Below are 12,813 nucleotides of genomic sequence, written 5' to 3'. Positions count from 1 at the left end.
AGATCTCATCTATTCCCATGGCTGCAACCATTACGTACAAATCTGGGGCCCACCCTGATCTTTCTTCTAAATACCAGCCTTTAATACAGAACATCTCCATTTTGATGTCCCTAGGAGCACATTGAAATCAGCATACCCAAAACTGAATTTGTCTTCTCCCCCCTCCTCCCAGGCCTGCCCCTCCTCTTCCACTGGCCACTACTCAAATGACCTCCCCAGTGTCCGGGCCAGACACAACAGAATTGTCCTAGGTGACTTCCTCTCTTTCATTCACCACACCTGATCAGTCTCCACTCCACCTGCTCAATATAATTCACATGCACAACCCCCCTCCGTCTTACCTGCCACGGTTTTGGTTGAAATCAGTACCACCCCCAAATGGATTCTGGTCACAACTTCCCATTAGTCTCATTTGAGGCCAGCACTACCCATCTCGTGCCCTCTATCTTGTCACCATACTATGTCCAATGAGCTTTCTAAAACGCAAATATCATCGTACAGATCTGTTCTGAAAAGTTGTCTGTAGATTCCTCTTTTTTTTTTTTTTTTTCCTTTTGAGAGTAGTGTTGGCATACACACGTTCTCCACAACTTGCCTTTTACCGTCCCCTTCTTATCCTTCACTTCCTCTCCACATTTTATGCACGTTTTTTTGAAAATGTAGGCTCATTAAATTATTTATAAAACATGACTTTCCTCCTTGTCCTTCTGTTAGGTCAATGTCTAACTTCTATTTTCTCCTGAAGAATCAGCTGAGAGCTACTTTCTTTTAGAAACCACCCAGACCATCTGCTCTCCATCCTCCAGAATGGGTTAGGTATCCCTCCTATATTTTTCCAGAACTTTCTTTATTCCTTCTTTCAGAGCATTCACCCTTCTTTCTTGCAAATATCTATTTGTCTGCCTCCTACTAGCCTGTAAACTCCTCAATTGCAGGGATCAGCTCTTTTTGTCTTAGCATCAGCCCAGCTGGGATGCTCAACAAATTTGCGTGAATTCTTGCGCAGTTCTTGCCAGTGACTGTTATGTTCAGGCATTGACTAGGATGATAGAGATACAATGCAGTATGATCAAGAACAAAGAGCGAAGGTCAACAATGATTATCAGGAAAAGTCATAGTCTTCATGGTTTTAACAAAGGAAGGGTTTACTTTCTAGGTATTTGAGATAATCCCCCAAGTCTCCAGTTCTACCAACTCACTCTCCAGTCCACATCTCAACTAATGAGTGTCTCAGACTGCTACCTGCATCTATCCTAACCTTATCCAAGACCGGGAAAAGCTGCATGAAAAGTCTTTTCCAATTTTGCTTTGGCTTTGTGAAGGCAAAGGAGTCCTTTTCACTTGGAACCTGGCATGGGAAGAGGGTACTGAAGGCCAAGATAGGTGGGCTTCTGAGCCTTTTGATAAGGTGGTACCTGAGACACAAGCTGGTGTCTTCTGATACCAGAGAAGGTCTGCAAGGCCCGGGAAGGCACCAGCAGGTGAGATCTCTAAGGGCGGCTTGGGCATGGTAGAGGCTCTGGCAGACGAGAGATGAGAAAATGCAGCTTTGGTTTTCCAAAGAGAGAAAGATATGTGTCTGAAACTCTAGACAGAGGTGAGTGACAATTAGGTTCTACAGAGAGTTTTCGAAACTGCAAGCTGTTCTCACTTGGAGCCATGGTCCTTTTGAGATCTGGGTGGACATTACCCTTCTCAGCAAAAATGGACAATATGCAGCACAAGGCACTTTCTGTAAACTTTCAGGAAGTTCATACAAGTCCACTCTTGGATTCCTTTGAGTTGACATGAACCTCAGGTTAAAAATCTCTAGTCAAAGGATTAATTCATTCAACAGACATTTGGGAGGGTAGGTGGTGATTAGCAGGAGCCAGCACATGTCCAATTAAGTGTATTTTCTCTTTTGAGAGGATCCCAGTGTAATGTGTGGTATTGAATCTGGAGTCACAGGACCTGGGCTCACATCCCTGCTCTGGCACTCACTAGGTGTGTGACTTTCTCTCTGAATCAGAGTTGTATTATTTATTAAAAAGGGATAATAGGTATTGGGGGTTTTAACTAAAATAAAGCACCTTGAATATGGTTGTACAGAATTGTCATCAATCAATTAAAAAGCTTGATTTTAGGAAGGGCCCCGATCTTGCAAAATTCTTCTGGATTGGAAGGATGCACGTGGGTTAAATTAATACCCGGTTGAACGCATTTGTTAAAGGAGATTGGATTGGCAGGTGGATGTCTTTGGTGGTATGCTCTGGGCTGTGTCCTTACCCCGCTTTTATTCAATGTCGTTGATGTCCATGAACGCATAACACATTGATCACATTTGCTTAGAAAAGGGCATAAGGATTAGGGGTCCAGAAGCTATCAATCAGTTGTGGTCTATTTTGCCTTTTTAGATTGTAGGGAAGTATGCAGAAATAGATACAGAATGTATTTTGCGTGGATCATAAAAGCCAATTGCAAAATTACTGGGTATATCTGTGTGAGACAGAGAGCGAGAAAGGGATGGGAGAGTGAGAGATAAGAGAGGAAGCGGGATAGAGAGAGGGGAAGAGAGAGGAGGGACAGAGTGGAGGGGCAGGAAGTGACAGAGAGGGAAAGTTCGGGATAGAAGTTGTGGTTTCATATAGTTAAGATTTAGGAGTTTAAACTGACAATAAAACCAATAGTGATCTGTTTCTTCTAAAATAATGTTAGGTTTTATGTAAAAAGATACAGAAAATAGAACATGGAAGGTGACAGTCATTCTCTGTATTGTGCAGACTGTATCAGAACAATTGTATCTAGTTCTGATGGATACATATTAATTCATTAGCATTTATTAATTTTTGTAAGTTTATTTTTTGAGAAGGAGAGAGAGAGAGAGTGGGGAAGGGGCAGAGAGAGAGGGGGACAGAGGATTGGAAGCAGGCTCTGTGCTGACAGCACAGAGCCTGATGTGGAGCTCAAACTCACAAACCATGAGATCATGACCTGAGCCAAAGTTGGACACTTAACCGACTGAGCCACCAGGCACCCCCATTAGCATTTTTTAAAGCATTTATTATGTACCAATCATTGTGCCAGATGCTGATGATTAATGGTGCTGAAAATGGTAGACCTGCTTTCATGGAGCTCACAGTCTGGCAAAGGTGCCAGAAGAATAAGGAGATGATTTCAATTCAATGTCATACTTGCTTTCGTAGGGGAAGCTTAGATCCCTGTGGAACCACCTAGGAAGAGATATTTAATCCAAGCTTAATGGGACCAGGGTAGACTTTTAGAGGAAGTGATGTTTAAACTGAGACCCGAAGGCTGAGTAAGGGTTCTCAAGAGTGCAGGAGGGAGGAGTTCCAGGCAAATGTAACGGTACCCTTCAGTAGGCTGAAGGCAAGAAGCCTGTTCAAGGAACTGAAAGAGGGGGTGCAGAGAGCTGAGGGGATGAGAGAGATGAGATAGAGTGGTGGTAGGAGCTAGAACTAGAGCTGTAATTGATCCTCAGGAGAATAAGGAATCATTGAAGACTGTGAACAGGGCAGGGTCCCAATCAGTTTTGTGTTTTGGAAAGATCATTCTGGCTGCTGAATGGACAGTGGCTTGGAGAGATGGTTGACGAGGGAGGTGTGGTGGTAATATAAACAAGAGAAGATGGTGGCCCCATCCAAAATGGGAGCAGGAAAAGGACAAGCGTGGAACAACTCAAGAGCGAACTAGGACATAGGAAGCAAGTAGTGACCTACTGTGGGAATGCTGTAGGGAGGGCGGCTACAGGACATTTCAGCTGCAAAGGAGAGGATCTAGAAGGCTAGGATGTCTGTCTTTACATCTTTTACTCTCATGTGGAAGAGAGATTAGCATTGTGTTTCTCTCTCTGAGATGGCAGAGCTGGGCCAAATGGGTGGGAGAGTCAGGGAAATAAATTTCAGCTCAATACAAGGAGGAATTTTCTTTCTTTCTTTCTTTCTTTCTTTCTTTCTTTCTTTCTTTCTTTCTTTCTTTCTTTCTGTTTATTTATTTTGAGAGAGAGAGAGAAAGAGAGAGAGGCAGGGGCAGAAAGAGAGAGAGAATCCCAAGCAGGCTCCACACTGTCAGCATAAAGCCCCACGTGGGGCTCAAACCCACGAACTGTGAGATCATGACCTGAACCAAAATCAAGAGTCGAACGCTTAATCGACTGAGCCATCCAGGCGCCCACGAGGAGGAATTTTCTAACAGAGCTGTTCCAAGGCAATAAGCATTTTGTCACAGATATTTGAACAAAAACAAACACTTTGTAACTATTCTTGGCCAAGTTGGAGAGGTAGGAATAGAGGTGGCCTGGCTGGATGGGCACTGACATTTCCTTCCAACACAAAGATTCCAGGATTCTGTGTATGAAATTCCAATATCTCAGCCTGGCTGGTGTGATCCAAGCCTTTGTAGGGCAGCCATGGGTCCTGGTTTCCCTGCATAGTCCTGGTGCCTACTGTCTCCTGGTAGCTACTTAGAGTCCTCACTTTCACTGCTGAAGGGCCTTAGTTTGAACAATAAACTTCCTGACAATTCATGCCCTTGACTTAATATTCCTGCCTGGTCCCCTGGCATCCTGTTAGAAACCCTAGGAACTACTCATACTGAACTATTTGTTACTTTCAGAGGAGACTCAGCGTTTTTGCTGCCTGTTTGTTTACTTATGACCTTTCTAATGTCAGGACCACCCCTCCTCTGTCTAACCTATTACTTCATTGAGAATATACTTTTTCATTAAGGCCTAACCTAAATTAAATGCTGAATTTTTGTCAAGCCTTCCTTTAACGTCATAGGCTGCATTTTAGGGTTGAGTATGTAATTATTTTTTATACCTATTTGATCTTCTTCTATTATCCCCTAGAAACCCAGTACTAAGAACTGTGAAAAATGCAGTAACCCTATGGTATGAATGGTGCTATGTCTAAGGCAAGAACCTTTCAGAAGGGAATTTCTATTTATTAAAAAAAAGTCATATTTTCATTTTGTAAGTGATGCATGCATTTTGTAGAAAAAAGTTAAATAAGGAAAATACCAAGAAGAAACAAAATATTGTCCACATCTTAGTACCTGGAGATAAGCATATTAACACAGGGGTGAATATCTTTCTCTAGGTTTATGCACATGTAGATTTAAAATCAGAATCATGGGCACCTGGGTAGCTCAGTCAGTTAAGTGTCTGACTCTTGGTTTTGGTTCAGGTCATGATCTCATAGTCCATGAGTTCGAGCCCCACAACAGGCTCTGTGCTATCAGTGTGGAGCCTGCTTGGGATTCTCTCTCTCCCTCTCTCTGTGGCCCTCTCCCACTTGTACTCTAAACAAACAAACAAATAAATAAATAACTTAAAAAAGAATAAAATCAGAATCATGCAAATCCTTCTGTAACTGTTTTTCCTTTAACAACATACCAAGAATATTACCCGATGCCATTTATATATTTTTCAAAAACATGATCTTTAATGGGTGTATTGTGTCCCATTCCGTTGCCTCATTATTTGTTTAACAAACTCCTCTTGGTGGACATCAGGCTGTTTCCACTTTTTTGATAGTATAAAAAAATGTTAGGATTACCCCCAGAGACACATGTCCATGTACCCATGTATCTATTCTGTAGGGGACATTTATAGTTTCTAAAATGGTAAGACAGTTTATGACAAAAACAGGATACTGAGTTGCTAAGAAAGGATGAGTTAAAAAAAGTCTAATTTCACTTTTAAAAACTTAATTCCTATTCTATGTTATATAGATGTATTTATAAGATATTTTATTTATATGTGTGGATATACTTATTAGCTTTTTTTTGAAATTTAATGAAGGCATCTGATTTGGAAACGTGTCAACAATAGGTAAGCTTGATGCAGAAGTGAGACGTAGCCAATAAATGTTTTTTTTTTTAAAGAATTGAGTTTGAGGGGCGCCTGGGTGGCGCAGTCGGTTAAGCGTCCGACTTCAGCTCAGGTCATGATCTCGCGGTCCGTGAGTTCGAGCCCCGCGTTGGGCTCTGGGCTAATGGCTCAGAGCCTGGAGCCTGCTTCCGATTCTGTGTCTCCCTCTCTCTCTTCCCCTTCCCCGTTCATGCTCTGTCTCTGTCTCAAAAATAAATAAACGTTAAAAAAAAAAATTAAAAAAAAAAAAAGAATTGAGTTTGAAATCTACAAACTTCAGTATCTCTGTGACTATCAGTATGACAAAATTTTATTCCCAAGCCAAATATAAGGAAAAATGGTGACATGTATGTTATAAGATAAAGATAATTTTCTAAAAAGAAGGACACTGCCTAATGTTTCGGTGTCTAGAGAAGGTATGTGGCCATGGCCTTAGATCCTTACTCTGAAGTAAATAATTTATCATCTTAGACACTCAGCAAGTAGGTAGGTCTCCATTTTAAAGTGAAATGTTTTCATCTGGAAGCAGGCATTGGTTGGGAAACACTGTGAGTGAATTTGGTGACTTTTTAACAAAATAAATAGAAGATGTTGTCACAGGTTGAATTGTGTCTTTCCCTTGTCTCCCCCTACCCCCAACCAGTTGAAGTTCTAACCCCGAATACCTCAGAATGTGACCTTATTTGGAGGTAAGGTTTGTATTAGTCTGGACACAATCAATAAGTCTCACACACAGACACACACACACACACACACACACACACACACACATCTTCTATTGATAAACTCTATCTTTATCTCTCTGTCAGCTAATATAGAAAGAGTTATTATAGGAATTGGCTCATATGATTGTGGAGGCTGAGAAGTCCAATGATCTGTTGTCCACAAGCTGGAGAATCATGCAAACTGGTGTTGTAATTTAATTTGAGTCCAAACAATGAGAGGCTGATGGTGTAAGTCCCAGTCTAAATCTAAAGGTATGAGAACCAGGAATGTAGATATATGAGGGCAGAAAAAGATGGTTGTCGCAGCTCAAGCTAAAAGAGCAAATTTGCTCTTCCTCCTCAGGACCTCAGTGTATTGGATGATGCATTGGTGAGGGTGATCTTTTCTACTCAACTGATTCAAATGCTAATCTCTTCCAGAAACACCCTCACAGACAGACCCAGAAATGTTTTACCAACTATTGGGGCATCCCTTAGCTCAATCAAATTGGCCCATAAAACTAACCATCACAGGGTCTGCACAGAGGTAATCAAAGTAAAGTGAGATCATCAGGGTATGTCCTACTCCAGTATGACTGGTGTCCTTACAAAAAGGGGAAATTTGACACAGAGATATTCATAGAGGGAAGAGGGTGGGAAGAAACACAGGGAGAATATGGCCATCTACAAAGTCAAGAAGAGAGACCTGGAACAGATCCCGCCCTCACAGCCCTCACAGGGATCATAGGGAACTGACCCTGCCGACATCTTGACTTCGGACTTTCAGCCTCCAGCACTGTGAGTCAATACATTTGTGTGGCTTAAGCCATTTGTGATACTTTGTCATGGCTTTCTACAGACTTAGATTAATACAGATTTCATGAGAGCTTAATTCCCCTAGCATGGTTTCAGCTGGTAACACTCAACACATTATTTTGCTCTTCAGTCACCAGAGATTCTGCTGTTATTCATAGGAATGATAGATGACAGAGTCTTGCTGTTTCCAGTTAGCAAAGCATTTCCATATCCATGATCTCCTCTGACCCTGACCAAAGCATAAGAGATGATAATTCTTATATCTCTGTTTTAGGGATAGGAATTGGAAGTTGAGATGAGATCAAGGTTGTACAGCTTGGAAGTGGTCGAGCTGAAACTCAAACATGGACTTTTGATTCTAAATACTATACTATTAATTAAAACAGTGCCTCTCACCTTCATGGACATGCCAAATACCATCTTTTGTCTTTAAAGTTTGAAAAGATATGGGCTGTGGCATGCTAAGCCACATCTCTCTCTCTCTCTCTCTCTCTCTCTCTCTCTCTCTCTCTCTTTTTCTAAATCCCCTGAGAAAGATTTTATAATCTGACTTGTTGGAAGATATCTGATGCCTGAAGGCACCAGCTCCTCCTCCCACATCTTCATTATCAAATATTTATCAGGAATTTAGGCGCCAGTGTTTATGTGCGCAGAATATTTCTTCTCCACTCAGAAGCTTTGTTTACTGCCAAACTGGGCTCTCTTAGTACACAGTTTGATTGCTGACAAATCCAATTGCAAAACTTCGGACGTGTTGGACATAATTGGGTTTTTCCATCATTAATACTGCTCAGATATTAATTCAACATAGTGACATGAGGGGTGCCTCACAGTTTCCAGAAGCTGCTTGACTTTAATCAGCAGGAACAAATGCAAGATTATTGCACTTTTTCCTTGGGTGACCTAAGCTTGTTCTTGGCACCCGTGAGTGCAGAGCACTGGTTGTCTTATAAGTATTTCAGTGGCTTCTACCCAGGGGACTTATTAGTTTTGAACCTTGGGGATAATTCCATAAGAATGTAATTCTTTTCTTCGCCGAAGGAACAAAATGTTGCTTGTGTTGGGTTATTCTTGTTATGCGATAAAACCGGTGATTTCCAAATTGCAGAATCATAGAAGCCTATAGGTAGTTTGTCAGATTTGGGAAAAAAACAGACAAGCAAAACAAGACAGGCAACAACAACAATGGGAAACCTCAGGATTTCCCGGTTAAATTTCTATTTCAAATAAACAATAAATTATTTTTTAGTTTAAATATGTCCAAAATATTGAAAACACTAAAATCTATTGTCTCTGGAAGTCCTTCCTATAAAGTAAAATTAGGAGTAGAGTGTTGGTAATTTCTCAGTATCTCAAAAGAGTTTATGAAAGTTATACATTTACCCATGTAAGGCTTCAGAGGTTCTTGACAATGTTAAATTAACTTAGTTTTGGTTGGGTTTTTTTTGGACCAACTTGAAAGCACTAGTCATCTTATGATGAAACCATAATTATACTATCTTTTTTGATGACTTCTTGTATTCTAGGGATCGTGCAAAGCACATACATTATCTCATGTAATCTTCAAAGCCAGAGATGGGCAAACTATAGCCCTGCTCTGGTGGCTGTTTTGTAATAAAGTTTTATTGGAACACAGTCACCCCCATTTGTTTCTGCAGAGTCCGTGTGTGGTTTTACGCTACAATAGCAACTTGAATAGTTATGATAGTGATCATTGCATGGCCTGCAAGACCTAAAATATTTATCATCTGGCCCTTTGCAGAAAAAGTTTGCCTACACCTGCTCAAAACCCCCCTGGGATGGAGTTCCTGTTATTCTCATTTTTAGAACGAGGAAAAGTAAAGGCCTAAAGAGGTTAAATAACTGGCCAAGGTCTCATAGTTCTTAGGAGGCCAATGCCTTATCCATGAGGCATCTGGGGCTTCTCACAGCTCTTAGAATTCAAACTAAGGTCTGTTAGATTCCAAAACTTCTGCTCTTACTACAGGTGGTCTGGAAGGTTGATTGTAGATTGCATCTGTCCTAAATGGGCTTAGCAGTGGGGAACTGATTTGTAATTTTTTATTTAACACCCTTCATCTCAAAGACAAGGCAGATCTGGTGGGTAGTGTTTAAGTGCTCAGGCTCTGGAGCTGCCACTGTTTAAGCCCCGTGTCTACCACTGAATTTCTCTGTACCTCAGTTTCTGCCCCCATCAATTACAGATGATAACAGTACCTATATGTGTGATTGTTCCTCAAGTTCAATGAGTTGATGTCTACAAAGAAATCAGAAGAAATACATGACATGTAGTCTATTTTTTTTAATTATTATTTTTTAAAAATGTTTATTTATTTTTGAGAGACAGAGAGAGACAGAGCATGAGCAGGGGTGGGGCGGAGAGACAGGGAGACACAGGATCCGAAGCAGGCTCCAGGCTCTGAACTGTCAGCACAGAGCCCGACGCGAGGCATGAACTCACAAACCGCGAGATCATGACCTGAGTGGAATTTGGACGCCTAACCGACTGAGCCACCCAGGGGCCCCTGTTCTTTTTATTTCAAATAACTATCATCTCAAACTCGGGGTTAAAAAAGAGTTTGGCAAAGTTGAGCTTATCTGCTGCGGTTGGTTGACAGGACACCTCAACCAGAAAATCTACAGAGCATGGTGGCCCCTGCTTGTCAGGTAACAGGTAACAGCTAAGGTAGACGCTCTGCCAGCTTCTCTGTGAGAGACGTCTTCGGCCTAACTATGTCTTTTAGTCCTTGTCTAGCCACGTTTGCCTTGGGAAGGCATGTTGTGAGATGTTACAGGGTGTTCATCCAGTGCTCACTGGATCCTAAACCCCTTATTACTATTACCCTAGATTATTTATAGTCTTGACGTCCACTCCCCGCGGCTCTAAATTCACTAAAAATGTAGTCAGGCTGCCAGAGGATGACCTTCCTAAATAACACAAGGCAAGCAATTTTCCTAAGAAACACCTCGATCTATAATTTGATCCTTAGGCAAAAACAAGGGAAAAAAACGTTTTTCCCAGTATTCCTCACCCTCCAAAGCAACTTTTGTGTATGGCATCACTGGGAGTAAAATCTGTATGTAGGACGTAATAAGCATGTTAGAATGGCCTTGATCTTTTGAGGGGATAAAGGATTAAAGTTATTCCCTGAGAGGGATGGGAGCAGAAGGCTTGAAAAATCTAGAAAAATTTCTGACATTGTATACAGACACTTCAGTGGTTAGTCAACATGAAGTAACTAAAGACATGGTCGAGGCTCCTGGAGGCTTGGTTAAAGTGAAGCGACATAAGTGTGTGTGGGCATCAGCAGCAAGGTTCTGCAATTTTCCCAGCATTTCTTGGGTGCCTGAGGACAGGGACAAGAAAGTGGCATTATTTTTCTAGCGTTGAGGCTTAGCACTCCTCTAGGATCCAGAGAGTTCTTGAGAACTCTGGCCTTGGGGGCCGGACTGGGTAGGGACGGAGGGACGGAAGAAGGCCCAAGCCAACTCTGCTGCCATTTCACAGGAAAGTAAAACTGTAAGACACTTGCCTGATCCCTTTCCTCCTCTGTCTGAACCCTCTACACTCTCCTTACAATTTCCTTCCTCTTTCTTCACCGTCCTCTTCCTTTGTTAATATATTCAGCCAGTATTAATTGAATGTCTCTGTGTGCCAGTCACCATGCTAGGCTCTGAACGTAAGAGGAAAGGGGCATAGACTCACTAATATTGTGGAGCTTACAGTCCAGTGGGAGAGGTGTACATGCCAAGAGTTAGGGTAAGTATTCAAAGACAAATAGGTGGGGGGAGAAAGGGAATAACAAGATGACTGGGAAGCAACAGGGTCGAGGGCTCTCTGGGCTGAGAACTGAAGGTTGAAGGAGAGCAGAGAAGTCTGATGAGTTCGTTTCCAAACCCGTCCAGCTAGTGAGTGGCCACACTGAAGTTTGAACCTGGGTTTGCCTGACTCTAAGCTCTATCCACTTTGCCCTAAATCTTAACCCAAAGAGAATTATACTTGCTCTCAAAATGTTTCCACTTAGTTGTGTTGTACTCCTGCGAAGCAACCTGAATAATACGAAGGAAAATCATTCATTCATTCACCCCATCTGATCATCTACGATGGGTTAGCACAATGTGCACTAAGTGCAAAGTGCAGCTGTGAGCACCATTGCTGAGGAGTGCTGAGGAAAGCATTGTTAGGCCGGAGTTGACGTGATACAGCTAGTCGGCAAGCCCTTCAAATTCATCACAATACCCCCTTTACTCCACAGGATCGACCCTCATTAACATGCAGGCCATGTGCATCCTACTTGCTTATTCCTTTGATTCCTAGACAAACACCAGCCTAATAAAGAGGCAAACAAGTCTGTGCAGGACACAAGTCTGCCTGGGAATGCAGGTATTTCTGAGAGATTAGGCTCAGGCTAGCAGGTTGCCACTGGGTGTCTCTTGGCACTCTGGGGGTCAAGGGTAATATTGCTCACAATGCTAATTATACACTGAGACCCACTGCCAAGTGAGGCTGAGAAGGTCTGAAAATTAGAATGGGCGGCCATCTTGCTTTCTGCCTGGGGAGTGTGGCTGGTCCACATGCAGAAAGCTCAACACTTTCTGTGCCAGATGCTGTAGAACTTGCAGGAGATGGTGGAGATGCAGTCCCTGTCCTCAAGAAACTTTGAGTTCAGTGAAAAGAATTTCAGACGGAACAAATACAACAGAAGGGGCAAGGTCAGGTGGAAAGATCAGGGACTTCAAACCATTCAGACTGCATTTCAATTCTATCCCCATCACTTACTGTGTAGCTGTGAGCAGATTATTTAATCTTTCTGGGTCTTGGTTCTTCACTCGTAAAATATGATTCTTTACTTCATGCTATTTTATAACCACCTTCATAGATGGTGTTATATTTATTATTGTCACCATGAGAATATGGCAGATTGTTGTTTTAACACTGGACGACTTTTGGCAAATTATTCAAACTCTTCATCTGTAAAATAGGATAATCCTAATGGCTTTATTTGCGTAGTTCAAGGGCCAACTGCATTCTCTCCTTGTTCCCACCGTCCTGTTTTATTCTTTATTCATAGCTCTTGTCACTAATTGACATATTTGTATAATTTATGACTTTTCCATCCAACAAAATATAAGCTCCATGAGTAGGCACTTGGGTTATTTTGTTAATTGCTGGTGTCTTTTCTGCCTAAAACAGTATTTGCTGCATAAATGGATGAATGAGCAAGTTCATGTTAGATGTTTGGCCAGTGGTTGACTCCCGGTAGGGGTTACTGTGCTCAGTGCCCTTATTATGATTAGATTGTGTTGGGTGCAGTGAGAGGAACCAATACAGAAAGATTGCTCCCAGCTCCGTCAGGCGGCGATCTTTGTCCTTACACTGGCGTCTCAACTGTGTTGTAGTTGAGTAGAACAACTGGGTCA

At 42.0% G+C, this 12,813-nt stretch overlaps 2 protein-coding genes across 2 annotated transcripts in view; both read left to right on the top strand.

Annotated features, from left to right (window-relative positions):
• The window catches only part of TAF2 (TATA-box binding protein associated factor 2), a 155,331-nt gene extending 147,579 nt beyond the window's left edge, over nucleotides 1–7,752 (top strand). The window contains exon 28 of the mRNA XM_042923296.1: nucleotides 7,667–7,752. The gene's annotated coding sequence lies outside the window, so the exon portion shown is untranslated. The remainder of the gene's footprint in view (nucleotides 1–7,666) is intronic.
• ENPP2 (ectonucleotide pyrophosphatase/phosphodiesterase 2) overlaps nucleotides 1–12,813 on the top strand; it is a 110,366-nt gene that overhangs the window by 1,927 nt on the left and 95,626 nt on the right. The gene's annotated exons all lie outside the window — the stretch shown is intronic.

This window comes from Panthera leo, chromosome F2, assembly GCF_018350215.1.
Source record: "Panthera leo isolate Ple1 chromosome F2, P.leo_Ple1_pat1.1, whole genome shotgun sequence".
Taxonomy (NCBI): Eukaryota; Metazoa; Chordata; class Mammalia; order Carnivora; family Felidae; genus Panthera; species Panthera leo.
Note: the sequence above shows the minus strand (reverse complement) of the source record. Positions and strands in the feature narration are given on the sequence as shown.